General features: G+C 46.0%; 1 protein-coding gene across 1 annotated transcript in view; it reads right to left on the bottom strand.

Annotated features, from left to right (window-relative positions):
- LOC101620783 overlaps positions 1–19,347 on the bottom strand; it is a 123,789-nt gene that overhangs the window by 34,438 nt on the left and 70,004 nt on the right. The gene's annotated exons all lie outside the window — the stretch shown is intronic.

Genomic DNA, 19,347 nt, shown 5'->3' with positions numbered 1-19,347 from the left:
CTGCTTTTGTTAAAGCTGTAACTTTATAACTGGAAGTTAGTACTTCCTGACCACCTTCACCCATATGACCACCTTCACCCATATTTCACCTACCTCTCTGCACCCCGCCTGACCTGGCAGCCACCAGCTTTTCTCAGTCCTGCTTACCACCTGAAACCTATCTGGCCTCCTGTTTCGTCCTCTGGCCTGGAACACACGTCTGATCTCCCACCACCACCCCAATTCTGCACTGGGTCTAGACTGCCTTTCTCTGGGTGCTGCTCATGATTTTAGATAAATTATGTAAAACCGAAGGCCCATCACAATGCTAATTTGGGTATAAAACAATGGTCAATTGGCAGTAAACTCACTCAAGCTTTTCCACTCACCTCTCATAAGCAATAATGTGACCCCACGTTTTATGGGGTGGAGTTTTTGGATCCACTGAATGCACTGCATTGGGGCCAGACCGTAGTCCATAGGGTTGGCAAAGATCCTTAAGCAAGATAATGCGATTCTGGCTGGTCTGAGGACGTGTTACCCAATGGCTAGGGCTTCCTTGGAATTGGCCCCACTTATCTTCTCTTGAAACTGACAGGCACTTCTGCTTTTGTGTCTGTTACATGCATAAGCTCTGGAGAGGATAGAGCCAGGGTCTACTCTCAGTTCTGCCAGGGGTCTCTGTTTGTGCTCTCTGCGTAGCACTGACCACCGGCCAGTCAGGGCCTAAAGAGTGGGGCGCTCATCAAACATCTGTGGAATGAGTGAAAGCATTCACTCTGCGTTTCATCAGTTTCTCAACAGTTTCTGCGTCTATAAGATGGAGAAAACAGCGCCTTGGACAGCAGTGGTGACATGAGCAATGAAATGAGACCAGGAATATCAAGCTTAATACATGAGTCTGACATAGAGCTGGACACACACTCAGTGAATGGTTGCTATTCCGCCATCTTCAAGTTACACAAAGTGCTGGTCCTTTCTGCCTCCTGAAAGGTACCATGGCTTCCTCCCCGAATCTTCTGTTCTTTAAAGAAGCACAGCACTGCAAAGCTAGCAGCAGCCGCTTCAGTTAGAATTTGATCCCCTGATCCACAGCCCTGGGTGAGGGTGTGGGGACCCACATGGTGCAGCAGACCTCTCCTGTCCCGCCCGCAGCTCCCCTCAGCAGTGTACTTCATTGAGCTCCCTGTTCTGCTCCCCACTCTGTCTCTGGTGAATCCTCTCACTGCCCTGCACCTCTGGCCTGTACCCTGGTTCTACATGCATAAATAAATAAATCTTTTAAAAATTTGTTTAAAAAAATAAAATAAAGAAGTTCTATCTAACTAGAGAAGCCCTAAAGCACCAGGAATGGACTAGATTCACTTTTCTGAAACTAATTAAAAATCAAAAGTTCTGCCATGATTTCCAAGCCAAATTTATTCTCACATGTGGGCTTCCCAATTTAAATTTTATTATGCACATCTCAGACTAGCAACAGGGATGGATAAGGGCCAGGGTCCTGTCTTTTTATATTTCCTCAGCATTACCTACCTATGGCAGATGCCTAATAAATAGCAAATGAACAAAGGAAAGAACTGTTACCTCAGGTTTTAGCTTCTAGATTTCCTAAGGGAGAAGACGAGTTCTACAAACATGAAAGCTTACAGACTTGTACTCTGGCTCACAGCTGGACATAAAGCTATCAGGATGAAAGAATTTAATTGTAGCATCAGCTCTTCAGATAAAACCTTGCCGGCCCCGTGGCAGCTGAGAATTTCCATAAGGCAGTGTCCATCAGTACCCAGACACCAAAGGCCAGCACGGCAGAGTAAGCCGACAAAAGGCTGGCTCCCACCCAGGCCAGTTCAGTTCCTGACTCTACCACTTTCTAATCGTGCAACCTCAGGTCTCCATGTCCTCATCTATAGCACTGGTGTGGCACCCATTATGAGCTGAATGCTGTCCCCCCCCAATTCACATGCTGATAGTCTAACCCCAGTACCTCAGGATGTGATGTGGTTGGAGGCAGGGTCTTTGCAGAAGTCATCAGGCTTAAATGGAGTCATGGGGATGGACCCTACTCCTATGTACCTGGTGTTCCTACAGAAAGGGCAAATTTGGAGATGGGCAGAAACAGCGAGAATGCCACGGGAAGAAGAAGACAGTCTGGGGAGATAGAAGGAACATCAAAGATGCCGGCAAAGCAGAAGTGAGGGGAGAGGCCTGCAGGAGCAGCACCTGGATTTCAGACTCAGCCTCTAGAACTGCGACAAGGGACACTTGGAAATGGGGTGAATGAAGGGGGATATTTCAGGGAAGAGGGCCCCAGACTGGCACTCTGAGCTCTAAGCAGCCTTTGCTCTCTTCCCCTTAGGAAGCCAGAGAGCTGAGAAGGGAAAACAGAACGATGAATAGAAGTGCCAGCAAGTTCCTCACTGGGTCTGACTCCCTTCTCACAAGTTAGGGGTGAACACCACCTTCTCTAGGGAAGATGAGGCCAGCAGAGCATCATAGAAACAGGGGAGGAAGGTTTTTTGTTAAAACATTTTAAATGTGCAATCCTTTTATCCTGGGAAATCCTCCTTCTGTGGAAGAGATATCTAATTGCAAAAAAAAAATTTAACAGAAATGTTGAACAGTAAGTACTTGGTAAATAGATTAAGGTAAATTCCTACATTATACAGCTACAGAAATTTAGTGTTGGCATAGAATACTTACTTATACTGCAAGATGTTAGGTGAAATGAAACCTTAAGAAATAGGGTTATAGTATAATTCTAAGAAATCAGTGTATGGAGGAAAATACAAAAGCGTTCACAGAGGTTATAGAATTATTGATGAGTGTGGAATTACTGGTGACTTTGGCTTAGATATATTTTCTTAAGTTTCTACAACAAACGTTCCTTACTTTTGAAATAAGGGGGAAAATGAAGAAAACATTTAATTGTTCCTCCTACTCAGTGTCAGAACCAAGAATAAGTGAACAGTTGGAGGTGACTCCTGACTCTTGTTTCTGTAACCGGCTTGATGCTGGGCACAGAAATCAGAATATCTTTGTAGTGGTACACCTCTTCATGAGAGATATGAGTGACTGCTTTGCTGCAGACTGCAATCAAGCACTTACTTTTAATCTGATTCTGTTAAATTATGGTTGCATTGGAAATACAGGTTAGCTACAAATACAAGATTTCAGCAAAAAAAATCAGTGGAAGCCTTCTGTGATAATCAGTTGACAATATTAGATTTACAATAAAATGTGTGATTATGTTAATCCTAAGTGTAAATTGTGAGCAACACATATTTTAAGTCAGGAAAATTTTAAATAGATTTTTTTTTTTTCCTGGAGAACCACTTATTAAACATTTAAGATACTGGATAGAACCACGGTCAGACAGCCGATACAACTCCTTCAGCAATATACTCTCCTAACTGTATAGACAAGGTCCTCACTCAGAAACCTCTAGAGTAACATAGCAGGTCTGGCCCCCTTCCCAAGAATGTATGTCCCAGTTTGCAACTTCCTAAGGTTTTTGAATTCTCAGTCCATCGTGCAGAGAACTAACCACAGGTGGCTCAACAGAATTAAAAACTCCCCCTGGAACGTGACCCAGAAACAAAATAAGCTGGGATAGAAAGGCCTCCTGAACACCTTGGGAATCACAGCTTCTTCTTAGTTACTTGTGAACACTTATTTGTTGCTGTGTCATGCAACAATACTAATTACTGATTCACCGTCAGTACACCTCCTTTGCTAGACTTGGCGCTCTTACCATCCCTTGCCTAGCTGGAGTTCAGTCAGCCTTCTTGGTTCATGTGGGCAGATCCCACATGCGTGATCATCCTCAGAGGTTCACATCTGCCTTGTTCCTGAGTATTTAGAAACCCATGCCCAGGGCACTTGGGGGACAGGAGACCGTGATGTGGAGGGGTGACAGCTTCTCCCCAGAACACAATTGCTCCCGAGCACATTAATAGGTCACACACACAGCACTGCCGCAGCCCTCCAGAGATTAGATGTTGCCTCAGTTGTGGGTAGAATTAAAGAAAAAGAAGATAGCAAGCAATGCACTCACAATAATTGCCATTTAACTTAATCAGTTAAACAACAGAGCTCAAAACAGGACCAGAACTCTCCTCTGGGAGCCATACAGGTAGCGGTGTTGGCTCACCTTCCTGATCCCCATGCTTTCTGCAGCTTTTAATTTCTCCTTCCAATGATTGGAAACCAAATCCACAATTTTAGCCTCCTTAATTCTCTCTCTCCCAGAGTTGGGAATTTTCTGACATAACAAGCTAATTAAAAACACATTACTACAGCAAGGGTTGCCTTGCAACTCACCTGGCACCTAAGGGTTCATCTCACTTATTCCATATCCCACCTTGAGCAGGGATAAAGGGAGCCAGGAACCAGGTTTTATGACAACCTGCCGAAGATGGGGCTACTTCTTCAGAGCACAACAGTTAAAAAAAAAAAAAAAAAAAAGCCCTGCAAATGGAGATGAATGGTATGCAGGCCACCGAGGTAATTAAAAATGTATTTTCCATCTCCTAGTAATTGAATTGTGTACAAGCTGCAAGTTAATGAGGTCATCTACCCTCGAGCACTGACAGGAAAGCAGGAATAATTATCTTTCAATTTTTTCTTATGTAGCAATTAATTTTAACCATTCGCCTACACCCCACTTCCACTCCCCTCAATCCAGTCAGTCAAAGTCATGGCTAAACCGAATTGACAAGCAATTGATACGGTGTCGGCACGGAGCTGCCGAGGCGGGCAAGGTAATCAAGGGGCTGCAGCTGTTGAGGGCTAAGCGCTTCCAGGTGAACGTCGCCTGAGATTTCGCATTCTGCCACTCGGAGGACAAGGGACACACCATGGTGGCTGACAGAACATCTGGTGCCAGGTGGGCTGGGGACAGGCACTGCTGCCTGGGGAAGGCAACAGAAGGGTGGACAAGGATTGATGGATGGACAAGGCTTTGAAACAAAATGTCACTTACGAAAACCGTTACCCAAAAAACAGGGAGAGACGCTCAGACGCTCATTAAACTTGTCTTGAGCTTATGGCATCAGTGACTTTCTTGGAAGGGCTTCGGCTGGACTCTGGAGAGGTCATCCTGAGCAAAGCTTCCACAGCTCACATGCACAGAGTTTCTTTACCCATTTAACTCAAGAAGCCTCACTGCTCTTTTCAGTCGTCCTCCTGTTCTAGGCCAGGCCAGGGCTCGGGAGTGAGTATTCCTCCATCTTCGGCTACCTGGCTGGCTCGGTCCAGATTGCGACACATGATGGCAGGTATCAGCCGGAATCTGTCCATCTGTGATGCTCATCTGCCCAAGGCTAAGTTCAAGTCCTCGTTGCTTTACTCTGGCCCCACTGTTTCCCCTCAATGAGCAAACTTTCAATTTTGATAGGTTTCAACCAACAAGAGTAAATGTTTTCAAGAGAGAATAAGATCAGTCTTCGTTGATTTTTCCTCTTGAGACTACTGAATACCTAGAAAGCTCTTCACACTGAGTGGCTGAATGGCTCAGCTCACATCCATTGTCCTGTCAATTATTCACAGCACACACTTTCACTCTTGAAAGTATCCGCTACAGAAGCCAACTTATACGATCCCCTGGATATGGGGTGCCAAGGGGAAAGGTGGGACACAATGAGGGTACAAGCTCTCCAAGTTGTAAGCTCTTCCCATTCTTCTTCCATCTGTTCTCAGGCTACCCAGTACCATCAGAGAACATAGCAGCCTCTTACTAAATGTGCACCCCACAGGAGATAAGAAGTCACTGTAGGGAAGTGACTCCCATCAGGCAATGTGGACTTTTCTACTGACCTCTATACTGACAAGACAGACCTGAGATAGACTAGCTTCTCATACTCAGATCAAGTAGGCTTTGTGAGGAATGTAGACCCAGGCAAAAAACATGCCTGGAAATTTTTACACTTTCCCAGATAATCTGAAAGAAGGGAATTCCCTTTTGGAATTATGACCCAAGAGTTTTGAGTTAGGGAAAAAGGATCCGTCCAGAGCAAAATGAATTTCTCACAAGCTAGCCCTAAGGACAACAGATTTGAGGGTTTTTAAGCCAAGCAAAATGGCAAGAGCAACATCTGTTTTCTTTGCTCCTAAGATCTTCATTCCCATTTTGGCAACACCCCTCACCCCTGGGCCACTGAAGGAAGACACCTTGGATCTAGTCTTGTGCTCATCATTGCAGGCGCGGTCTAGGAGGGTTCAGGGAGCCATGGCAGAGCGCAAGAGGAAGGAGTCGCCTTCTAAGTCACGAGACATGGCCAACCCGCTGTTATCTGTGCCCTGGACAACCTCAGGAGAACAATGTGTGTGTGTTGGGGGGAGGAGGGCTCCGTTAGGCCACTTTTGCCATGGTGAGCAATTCGTTGCTCCTGCAATTAAATGTGCATCAGCAAACCCATGGCATAGGATGTCATCATGGAAAAACATGCTTTGTACATTGTCGTAAGATTTCACTCTCACTGCCCCATCTACCCACAAATAAACCCTTCTTAAAGGTGACCAAGAAACAAGCAGTGATTTTGTTCCTGTGCTGGGAAATTTACATGTTCACATGGTTTTCATGGCAATCCTAAACCATATTTATTGATGAAAAAAATGAAGGCTCAGAGAAGTCAAGGAATTTGCCTTCTATGTCCTCTAGGTCTTGGTCTAGGAGATGCTCTGAGATGACACCAGCTTTGCACTCCTCCGTGCTTGGGCAAACATCAGGTGGATCCAAGACTGAAGCCTGAACTCCTTGCTTTTCCTCACTGGCACTCAGTGGACTGGACTAGGCAGGTGACGTTTTCATCTCTGCCGCTTGTCTACTGCTATGCCTGTTGCCAGACTTAGCTTTCTGGAACAGTGAGGTGACGGTCCCACTGGTGCCTGAGTGAGTGTCCACCCTTGGTGATAGCTGCATGAAGCATTGCTCTGCTCCTCTTACACGTGCAAGCTCCATGTGGGAGGACACACACACAATCTCCATCCCCTTGCAATGACTAAGTTTATCAGGTTGTTTCCCAAATTGGATGGAGGTAAGTGCTATGAGAAATATCCAGGAAAATGTTTGCCCAACTATCAGGTCCAGACATATAGACACATAGCATTAACCATCACAAGCAGGGAGGAGTACAAAGCTGATGTCATCTCAGAGCATCTCCTAGACCAAGACCTAGACGACATAAGACTGCTGTGCAATTTCTAGCTTTTATGTCAATTTTCTGTTTTCCCCAGAACCAGGCCCTCTGAAACTGATGTATAGACAAGGCATGTGGGATGTTTACTGGAAAGACATGAAGGGAATGGAAAAATGACTTAAAGATGGGAGACAGTGGAACCTGCAGCTACACTGTCAGAAATGACTGACTCGAGAGGGACATCTGGCCTAGGGACATCTGGCCTAGGGAACCAGGGCCTCTAGTTTAGGAGCCACTGGGAGTTTCTTATTTTCTACCCGTCAGAACACCAAGATAAAACAACATAGGCAGAGCTAGTCCTGAGTTAAAGGCACAGCCAAGACCAGAACTCAGGTTTTATCAATGACTTGCTATTTATTGAGCACTTACCATGTGCCAGACTTTTCTTTCACAAGGAAGGAACCTGACACTGAGAGAGTAGTCCAAGGTTACACAGCGACGTAGGGTTCAAGCGAGGACGCAACACTGATAATGTCTGATTCCCAAACCCAAACTCTTATTCCCAGGCCAGAGCTCCCCAGGCCCTGCAAGGTGAGTCTCTGAGACTCTGGAACTCCTCACCGGCAGCCACTCACCAACCTCCAGGAGAAGCAGAATGTACTAATTCTTCATGGCCAGGTGGGAGGTAATTCTGTCTGTCTGTGACACACAGCCACAAGCATCTCAACGTAGGAAGCAAGATTCAGATCAGGTCTGCTAGAATCTATCAAGAACTGCACCAGCACACACAAGCACACGTTACACTCGGGCCTGCACACACAGAGGTGCTTGCAACAGACGGCACGGCTCTGCAAGAAAGGGTGGCCAGCGGGACACCCCTCCATCACCTGCTAGAGACAAGCTGTTCCACCCCCGCGCAAGCCCTGGAACCAGTGTTTGCCCAGATACAAAGAAACCTGGCTTCATTTTACCAACCAATTGCCATCCAAAGGAAAGACTTCCCAGGACAACAGATTTCTCTGAGGAGAATACAAAAGAAGGGACAGGTGGTTTCTCATCTAAAAGCGTCACCCATAACTTTCTCTCCATACTCCAGGCTGCCCAGTCGGGCTTGGAGAGGAAGAGACAGGTTGGCTCAAAACAGAGATGTGTTTTGAAATGCAAATGTACCTTCTGAATTGCTCGGACATTTTTGTTTTAATAGATGAAAGAAATTCTGTACGAAAAGTAAATGGGGATGACAGCTACTACTTAGTAAGCTTAATAGTGACAGTAACTGCAGGTACTGAGTCTTCACTACCAGCCAGACATGATGTTTGACATGTTCTCTCTGATTTGATCTTACAACAACTCAAGAAGAGTATTCTATTTCCTCTGCCACATAGGACAGGAGGAGATGGAGGCTCCAGCGGCCCTCTTATTCCCAAAGGATACCCAGAGTCAGTGCAGCTATTGGGGTTTAAACCCATATACCTAACTCTAAAGCCTGTGCCCCCGATGTGTGTGTATGCATGCATGTGCCAGTGACCTACCACAAAAAATACAGCTCTCTGTGCAGCTAACTGCCCACAGATCCAGACACAGGGTGAGGTCAAGCTCCTTCTCCCCTTACAGGACCTCATGACTCAGGGTGTCTACAGCACCGTGGTGCTCTGGGACACAGGACAAAGTGCAGCAAGCTTTGTGAGCTTTCTGGACAGAGTAAGGCACAGGTTCCCTGGTGCCCTCCCCACCTCCCTTCAGGATGTCCACCACCTCCACTTCCCCTCCATTACCTTCCATTATCTGTAGGATAAAATCCACAGTCCTTTCCTTGGCCAACATAGCCCTGTATGATCTGCCTCTGGCTTTCCACAGAAGCCCCCTGTGTGAGCAGGAAATAAAGCTACTCTTGGTTAAGCCAAGACATTCAGGAGTTCTCTGTTACAGCAGTCTAGCCAATGTCTAACTCATTTTCTTGGTCTCCGCTCTTGATTTTGAAACTCTCTACTCTCCTCGAATCTCAGACCTGACCAGGCTATCTCAGACCTGACCAGATGACTTATTCTTCCTGTTCAGAGGAAAAGGAAGCCAGCATGCTGGAACTCTCTCAGGTCTCAGGGCCTAAGTGGCTTACATGACCTCTGCACCCAACCTGCCCCACCCTTCCCTGTCCCTCCTGTTCTGGCTGAGATTTACATCAGGGCCGTGGGCTCCACCCCTCCTGCCCTTCAGGGACCTCTCATTATCATCCTTCCCTTTTATAATTGCATCTTTCCCACCCAACAATGTCTACAACATGCATTTTAATATGCTCCTCACCCCCTTCTCAATGACCTAAAAATACTAAGACATCCCTTGACCACACACCAACCCTTACTCTCAAGCTATCTCTTAATCTCTTCTCAATGACACTGAGTTGTCTATGCTTTCTGTCTCTAATTGTCTAGTGGAACATTTACTCTTCAAACTCCCACCCTCACCTTACACACTCCATAAGATCATGCCCCAACACGGCACTAATGTCAGTGTCTTAATGTCTTCAGCGACCTCATGTCAAGAATCTCATCATCATCTTCTTGACCTCAAAGCTGACTCTTTCCCACTCCCTCCTTGAAACTGTCTTCTGTGACACTACTGCCTCCTGATTTTGCTCCCCCTACTCTTAGTCTCTCTCTCTCATTTGATTGTCAGAGCCAACCTACTAGAGGGTCATTACTGTCACCATTCTAGAAATAAAGCAATGGGAATATAGAGCTGTTTATTGGCAGGCCCAAGATTGGAATCCAAACAGGATTCTGAACCTCCAGATGACAACACAGTAAGACCTTCACCATGACCCATCCATATGCTTCCCTTGCCGGTAAGAGCAGGACTAAGAAAATGAACTACAGAAGCAGGAATCGTTTTCCCCCATGCTACCTTTACCACAGGAAATATTCTTTCCAAAGTAGTTCCTTAAACTACTCCATTTCTGCACCTCTTGCTCTTGACTTTCTATTTCTCAGCAATTCCAGAGGCTGGTCATAGGCACAGTGGGTGGAAGCATGACTGAGAACCCACCCACCTGCCTGGGAGCAGGCTGGGAAATGCTCAGCTAAGGTGTGGTTCTCATATTCCACTGGTGCTGACCTGGACGCTAGGTCATGAAGTGGACCTTCTTTCCAAATAAACTATATGGGCTGGGAGTAGAGTGAAATTTCACTTCTAATGGAAAGTGAGGGGAAAGAAGGAAAATTTTCTGTGACTGCCAGTTTAACAGTGACACACTCCAAGGTGAATGTCATCCCTGAATTGGCTTGTTAAAAGGTCATATAAATATGTTTTAATGCTGAAGCACATGGCCAAATAAAATGGGTTATTCCTACACTGAAAGCTACCTATGACCAGCAAGGTTCCCACAGCCATTGCTGCATACAGAAAGTCATCTGTTTACATGCCTACAACATCATTCAGTTAGACTGGACCACGGTCATAAAGTGTACCCAGTATGGGTTTAGTTCTAGAGTCTGGGGTGGGGCTGAAGGTGTGGGTGAGGAAGGAGCTCCCCACAGCATGAATTACAACCACCTCAAAAATCTTCAAAACAAGATGATTTCTATGAGCCAAGCAGAGAAGCAGTTCTTCAAGTCTTCTGGGGTAAAATGAGACTGCCCCAGGCCTTAAATCCAAGTAGGCTTCCCCTGAAGGGCCAACCAGGCTCAGAGTACGTCTCTCTTCCCTCCTGCTGCTGGGACTGAAAACAAAATGAGGAAGAAATCTGTATGGCAGTAAGAGAGACTGAATTGAGTTTTCTTGAAAGATATGGTTAGGGAGGGCTCAGACAGTAATGGCTACAATCATAAAAGATAAGCCCAGGCCATTCCTGGCAACATGGATGGAGCTAGAAGGGATTATGCTAAGGAAAATAAGTCAGAAGGGAAAAGAGAAATATAACATGGTTTCACTTACACAGGTGGCATGTAGGGAAACCAAACAAAGGTCAGGAAAAAGACAAAACTTGCAAACTGAGCACAGAGCTGATGCCTATAGCAGGGGAAGAGAGGGGAGAGTGACTGTGGTGATGGATCACAGGTGCTGAGGTGAGGGGAGAGCCACAGGGGCTCCACCTGGGCGGAGAAATCATATATTGTACAAAAATGAACAATGACACAATGCTGGCTGCTTCACAGTACTGCAGGACGTGCCGCGGGCTAACTAGCCTTTGCCCATCGGACACCAATTGTGTGGTACCACACAATCCTAGTTTACAAAGAGCTGCACCTATATTAGCAGGGCTGGTGAATGTAAATGTTTTGGAATCAGAATCCATTTGACAACAGCGCCCCCTTCTCCTGCAGTTTATTTATGCCTGAGCCCCCTCAGCACCCTTAAGGTCACCTGGCCCCAGGAAACAAGCCCAGACAATGGAGTCTTACAGTCTGATATTGAAAAACCTACTCAGCTTGCCTCCTCCCTAACCCTGTACTTCATTTTCATTATCATAAACTACCAGCAATAGAGATGTTGCTTCAAAGGGTTATTGTAAGAATTCAAATAGACAGACATATACTTAGTTGGAGTCCACACACATGAAATCTGGCTAATAAAGGGAGAAATGAGATTTACTGAAAGGATTCTACAGAGTCCAGAGATCTCTAAAAAAGCAGTTTTAAAGGCTACATTGCCAGAAAGAACATCACAGAGAGGGAGACCCCTGAAGAATCCTCTGCATAGGGCCACTGTCTCTCAGAAACACTCTGGATATTGATACCAGAGTCACTGCTGTGGAATCTGTCTATTTTCACAGGCAATTTCATTTCCAGGACTCACAAAGTTTGAAGCCAAAGGGATTTCAAGCCACTGTCAAATTTACTCTGGGGAGTTTGGGTCTTTTGACTGAGGCAACTGCTGTTCGGTAAGTAACCTTGGACAAAGTGAGGTCACCAAAACATGACACCCCTTTCCTTTGACTACACCTCATGGGCTCTCTGTGTGTTTTACCTCATCCCATTTTCCCACCAAATCCCATGTGGCCCAAGATAAAGGGCAGTGTCTTCATTTGGTGAATGAAATTAATGCATTTTCTAAAAGATCGAATGCAGTAAATAAACAGGAAGCCCGACACCAGACCCAGGTTCCCTGGTTGCTAAGCAAGTGTTTTTTACTTTCTATGGTTCTTGTCGGGCTTCTCCAGGTTAAGAATAATCTCCGTGGTGTCAGTGACTAAAGGAACAAAGGAACCCAACAGGCAGTCTCTGGGAGACAGAAGAGTCTCGCAGGAGAGAGGAAAAAATCCAAGATGATCCCTTCCTTGAGCACATCCCATTTACTTTGATTTAACTCTGAGTGTTGTTAAATGGATTCTGATTCCAAAACATTTACATTCACCAGGAGGAATGAATATAATTACTTCCTTTTTGTCTCAAAAATTGCAAAAATTAGAGGATGTACACAACCCCTGAAGGAATCCAGGAGCTGAAGAGGGGTGGGGAGAGAGGCCCAATCTGCAAAACCAGTGTGAGCCTTTTTAGCCGCAGCGATGGGGAAAGTGTGCTGTCTCTGAGTGCCATGATTAAAGCAACTGCAAATTAGTTTCTGCAAAGGTCTTTCCCCTTCAGTTGAAAAGCACCGTGTAATGGAATTTCATAGATGCTGCTTTGGAAATGACTTCATACCTCACTCTGTTCAGACCTGAGAGGTGCCTGCATGCTGTGAATCCTAAGAAGCTGAAGCTCGCATGGGGCCACCGAACTTTTCCTCTGACTTCCACATCAGGAGGGAACGACACAGCCCTCCCTTAACCTGGAAAGGAAACTAGTCAACCAGAACACTGGAGTCATGCTACATCATTAGTAGTCTTCTCCTCCCCCTCTCTCCTCCCCAAAGGCTGTGCACCTACAAACCATATTTTACTACATTTGGGCTCCTAAGGATCCCCAGCTGCTTACTGATTGCCCAGATGCATAAGTTTTAAAGAAAAGGCTTTGGAAGGCTATGGGGCTTCTGGGCTTTAATAAGATTTCCAGGAGAAATGATGAAGTCAAGCTGACAAAAATAATTGAATACTATACCATTTCATTTAGCTTTAGCTTTCTTGGGGGCCCCCCTCAAGAACATAGGGATCCTATTTTCAAATTTTCTGTAGCTTTACAGTGAATCAAAGAGATAGCATTTCTGTGACAACTCTTATTGACTAATATTTCCAAACAACCCAAGGCATTCATTCATCATGCAAGAAACAAGCATCAGCTAGACACTGTGCCTGACCTGGCATAAAGCAAGAGACCAAGCCACCAGTCAGTTTTCAATGTGCTGCAATCAGATGACAGAGGCAGGCGGATTCAAGTCATCGTGCCAATGAACACAATATTGCAACTCTGACAATGCTCTACTGTGGGTGGCAGAGAGTCCGGGAGAGAAGAATTAGATCTGGTCAGGGCACCTGGAAGATGTCCCCAAGAAAGTGACTCTTCAGCTGGGAACTAAAAGATATGAATGAGTTAACCAAGAGAAGAAAGAAAGGAGAACCCCAGGAGGCAGTGGACATGCAATACACAAGCCCACAGGGGTAGGTGAGGGTGAGGGCAGGCCTGGGGCCAGTGCAGGTTCCTTCAGCGTGGTGAGGAAGGGAGTGTGGCACCAGAGGAGACTGAAAAGGGGCCAGTCCTGCAGGACATGAACGAAGGGCCAGCCTCTTTTCAGGACATGAACAAAGGAATTGTGCCTTTACATGAAACGCAGATTGGCTATCATAGAAGGCTGGAAGTGGGGATGCGGGTGGAAAGATGTTATCATGGAGGTAGTATTAGAAAGGGTGGGACCTAGGAGCTGTTTGTCAAAAAACCCTAAGAAGTAGTTGCTCAGGGTCTCACCTGCCATGGAAGACACCTGACTTAGCCTCAGTCTCAAGGTCAATGGCAGAGCCAACTCAGAAATTCAGGACACCAGTCTCCTTCCCCAGAGCTCTTTCCACGATAGCATCTCCTAGTAGGCAACATGTTCTCAGTCAGGCACAACCCTTCACCTCTCTGGGAAATGGCCTGATGACATAGGAAGCAGCACTGACAGTAGCCAGCATGAGGTACGGATCCAGTGACAGGGTCAGCAGCAGCCCCCCTTCCGCTCCCCCCCCCAACACTGACCTGCATTTGCTAGCAATTAAAATAAGAAATATACTTTGTGAATTCGCTGAGATTTGGGAGTAATTAACTATAGCAGTCAGAACCATTTACTCTAACAAATTCAACTACCAGAGGTTACTTTTTGAGGTGGACAATGTACCCTACCAACAGAACTATATGGCAGGTACTGGGAAGGTTTCTAGAATAAAGTGGTGAACGGCAGTGAATGTCTGGTCCTATTCTTAAATTATGAGGCCCCACAAAGCCACAATGGGGTGAGTCAGGTTGAGAACACAGTGGATTCTTCACAGCTCTTTCACTCTAACCTAGCGATCAGAGGCGGAGCCGTAGGGGAAAACTCTGAGCCACCAGCCTAGGAACACAGCAGGAACCCACACCTGTCCAGGACAAACACTAGAGCACCCATCATGGCATGAGGCGAACTGCTCTCATTTTCCTCTTTCCTTCGACCTTTTCGTGTGACAGGAACTTGTGACGATAATCAGCAAAGTCCGCTTAGTGTATGGCCTGGTCTTACTGTGACTAATAAGATGATTGGTTGCATATATCCCCTTTATGGTTGTTCATTATATCACCCTAACATAAAGTAATTTAATTTCAGTTGGATAATTAGGGTATATCTAATCTAACTGATAGTCTGAGTGAAATGAGATTCTCAAAGGGAGATTCGTGTATCAGGAGACTGGTGACCTCCGGCCCCAATTTCCACACAATGTACTCATCTGACAGCCCGACATCCCAGGCCTACCATCTCCGTGCATTTCCGAGTCTGTGGGTTATAGAACACACCCACAAATGAGAGTACTTTATTTATAATGAGATTTCCTTGGGTTCAAAGAAACAGATCATAAAATTTTAACTGAGACCTTCAGACTGACAGAGTATCCATATGTCACCTGTGGCTTTGGTCCCATCCGGGGTCTTGATGTGTGGCCCAGGGGACAGTTCAAGGCCACCCTAGCAAGGAAATCTCAAGCTGGCTGAGAACCACAGAAAAAGTCTCACCTTACCAGAAAAGAAAGAACCTGATCATTAAGCCTTAGATGAGGGGAGAGGGTGGAGGGGGCAAGGAAGAAGCCAACAGAAAGTAGCAGTGAGGATGATGGGTAAGAGCTGCGTTCTGAGAAGCAGATCAGCTGAAAAACCTGCAGCCTGCCCTCCCATCCTCCGTCACACCCATAGCAGCTGACTTTCACCTCTGTCCACTACCGTGGTCCCTAACTCTTCTGCGTCACTCTGATGCCAATCATCAGAGCAGGATCCCAGCTCTTAGGAAAACCTGCTGCTGAAAGCATTCGCACTATTCTTTCTTCCACTGAACACCCACTTGAGCCCAACACTGTCAGACCAAAAACAGAGTCCCTCTTTCCAAGCATTTACATTCTTCTCAGTGTCTTGTTTAAGCCTCCTTGGTAAATTCTTTTTAGAATTTAACATGAGAGAAACAATTCAGTTTTCTTGGAAGAAATAATATGTTTTCATTTATCAGGTCACGATAATTATGCAGCTCATCTTGCTCCCTGTTTTCTCAGGTGTCAGGAAGCATGGCGATTAATGTCACATGCAACTGTGGCTGCAGTACTAGGTTGCTGCTTGTGTCTTCTTCCTTCTTATTTTCTATTTTTAGTGAAAAAGACTTATTGAAATGCATCGTTTTAGTGAGGTATGAGTTCCATTTGGAAAAAGTATACTCTTAAAAAATAAGCAAAGATGGGCCCTCCCCGGTGGCGCAGTGGGTTAAAGCACAGCACTAAGAAGCTGAAGCTGCTTCTGCATGAGTTCCACCCCCGGCTGGCCCAGAGATGATCCACATGGTGCAACAGACCTTCCTGACCCACCCACTGCTCCTCTCAGCCATGTACTTCATCGATCTGCCTGTTCTGCTCCCCGCTCTTTGTGTGGTGAATCCTCTCACTGCCTCTGCACCTCTGGCCTGTATCCCAGTTCTGTTTGCATAAATAAATATTTAAAAAAGAAATAAGCAAAGATGGAATCATTGACTTATAAAAAGCCACTGTTAAAAACTCCTTTAGTGAGTATTTACTGAGCACCTATGAATAACCAACATCTGCTGAGCTCACAACAGGGGCCTTTTCTAAACACTGCCCTGTAAAGAGCCTCCACCCGGAGGGGATAATGATCCTCCAACCCTGTTTTAGCGAGGAGGAGGGAACTAGGAGCAGAGAAGCGAGAGTTTGTTTAGGGCGACACACCAATAATATGGAGCATCGGGATCAAAACCTGGGCTGGGCGGCACCTGGGTGGCCTCTTAGCCTGCTTCTCAGCACCTGCCGCTGACTGCTGCCTAGAAAAGATGCCTTCTACATACCAGACGCGTCCCCATCTTCTGAAGCCTCCCTTTCACTGCAGCTGCCCCTGCAGTGGCTGGCAGTGCTCTCCAGGCTTTCTGGCTTCCTTCCCCGGGGTGTCTGCCTCGACCTTGGGGAGGTCATAGAATCACTCAGTGACAGGCACACTTGGAAGAGCAAGGGGACTGACACCTCATGGGCAGACTTGACCTCTCAGGGATGGAAGTGGAGAAAGCCAGCAGGGATCTATCTTTTAAAGCAGAAAGGTTAACGTGTACTAAGCTGACACTTTCTAATGGAAGTGCGCACACTTTGCCCAGTTCTTCTGAGGGCTGCCTGCACATTACCTCATTTAATCTTGGCAACGCTCCTCTACGGTAGATTATGACTCAGGTTTAATATCCATGTTGCAGATCAGGCAAGGGGGTCTTGAGGGATTAGGCAAATTTGTCCTCCCACGGAGGAGGCTGTGACACTTCACATCTCCCCCACAGGTGCTGCACCCTCAGCCACCACCACCCAAATGTCCCCCTCACTGGCCAACCCCAGTTCCCGCCTGGGACATCTCTCCTCAGCAGTTTGGCCCTGAATAGGCTTCAGGATAAGTTCCTTCGCTGTGATAAGCAGGGCCCACGATCTCTGACAGCTGTTCCCCGCTCTTCATCATCATCTGAAACAATCAGTAAGCATTAGAGAGTACTTTTCCCTTTACAAAGGTGATAATTAGATAACAAGCTGAGATTAAAGTAATTACAGTTAGACAGCTGGCGAGGCAGCACAGTCATGTTGAAATATTGTTGGTACTTCAGCATCTGGTTCTAATAACAGCATAGGCTAAAGGATTTTACATTAATTACAGAACATAATTTAATATAAACATATTTAATTACAATTGATGAGCGATAAACTGTTCAAGAATGACTTAACCCCTTCTACGTGCCAAAGCAATAGGCATCGCGGACAGCCTGCGGCCTCTTCAGCTGTCTTCTCACCCTTCCCACCAAACTCTCCACCACTCCCGAGCCCCCCTTTTTGGAGGAACACCCTGCTCAGGAAAGGAATGTTCTAAATGAAGATTGTCCTGTGGGTGTTCGGCGCATGTACAGTACGGCCCATCCTTAGAGGGCCAGGTGGGAGCAGCCTGCCTCACAGTGCCTCACCCTGGGCTGCAAGGCTGCCTCTCCTCACCTGGACCCCCACACTCTCACACCTGCATGTGGTACTGGCTTGTCTTCTGATAGTCAGTGAGCAACCTACTAAACAATCTTCAGACTCATTAGAGAAAGTACCAAGTAAGCCCATTGCTTCTGGTCATGACTAGGAAGCCCCCGGCCACAGCAGCGAGAGTGTTTTCTCAATTTCGGAGTCAACGTGTCATGCCTGACCCTTCCACAAGAGGCAGGACATTCTATGCCAGCAGGACACCTTCCTTACAGAACTGGCAAAAGCAGAACGGGTGAAGCAGTTTACCACAAACTGAAACAACACAGCCACGTTTCCACATCCTCAACTGTTCCTACCTGCACATCATCTTTCCAGAACCATGAAGGGAAGACTTTCAAAAGCCACAACAGTCATGTTATGGACTGCATATTTGTTGTCCCTCACATTCATTAAGGGACATTCCACATTCATGTGGAAATTCAAACCCTAGTGGATGACGTTCGGAAGTGGAGCCTTTGGGAGATCATTAGGTTTCCATGAAGTCATGAGGTTGGAACCTTCATGATGGGATTAATGCCCCAATAGAAAGAGAAAGACTTCTGCCACATGACGGTAAGAAGGTGGCTGTCTCCAAAAGAGGAAGAGGGCCCTCTCCAGAGCTCCACCTTGCAGATACCCTAATCTGGATTTCCCAGTATCCTAAACTATGAGAAATAAGTTTCTACTATTTACATAACACATTCAGTGGTATTCTGTTACAGCAGCCAGAACCCAGTAAAGACATCACTAAGTCTCAGCTGACTGCAATGATTCTTAAGAGTCAGAGCAAAGAAGGGAAAAGGATGACCCTTCCTAAAAATGAATGGCACACCCTGGAGTGGGCTGGGTAATTCATGTCAAGTTTCTCTATGTGACAAATGATGTGAAGTTACAAATAGCCTCAAGTGCTGTTTTTACCTCCTGCTGTGTATTCAAAGTATAAAGCACACATCCATAACCTAAAAGCTAAAATGAATGCAGAGGAAAACAATTTATTATTGATAAGTAAGCAAGTAGGTGCTACTTCTAGAGGAAGGACTGGCAGGTGCACACCAAGTAGATTAGTGTGAAAGGGCAGGACCACAGAGCACCTGAGGAGAACCAGGCGCTTGTAACACAAAAGGGGCTCTACACATAGATCCTTTCAAGAAAATAAGAAATTTAAATCCCCTACCAGCAAATCTGCGATGTGAGCAAGAACTATAGGGTGTATTTTGTCGACTAAGCACTCCAGATGGAAGTGAGAAAAGAGAAAGTAGCCAATAAAGCTTTTGGTATTTTAAAATTTACTGTTCTGTTACCAAAAAGAATTACTTTGGTAGTCAAAGCAGGAAATTTAAAAAACCCACTACAATAGTCTTCGTAGATTATAGATAGGTATATAAATAGACAGAGATGCTTTACTCACACATAAAAAAGGCCTGAAGGGCTGACAGCAATGTCTAATCTCAGATGTCTGTGTCTAGCCCAGGGTCTAAAGAGAGTATGTTTTCAGGCACAGATCCTCACTGGAGACTCAATGCCTCCATGCTTGCTGGCAATTTAGTGCAAAGGACCAAAATATGGGAACACCTGAGCCTACAGGAGCAGCAGGCTGACACCTGCCACGCTCCTATC

Source organism: Condylura cristata, unplaced genomic scaffold, assembly GCF_000260355.1.
Source record: "Condylura cristata isolate star-nosed mole 26May11 unplaced genomic scaffold, ConCri1.0 scaffold00015, whole genome shotgun sequence".
Classification (NCBI taxonomy): Eukaryota; Metazoa; Chordata; class Mammalia; order Eulipotyphla; family Talpidae; genus Condylura; species Condylura cristata.
This window is presented reverse-complemented; position numbering and strand designations above follow the sequence as displayed.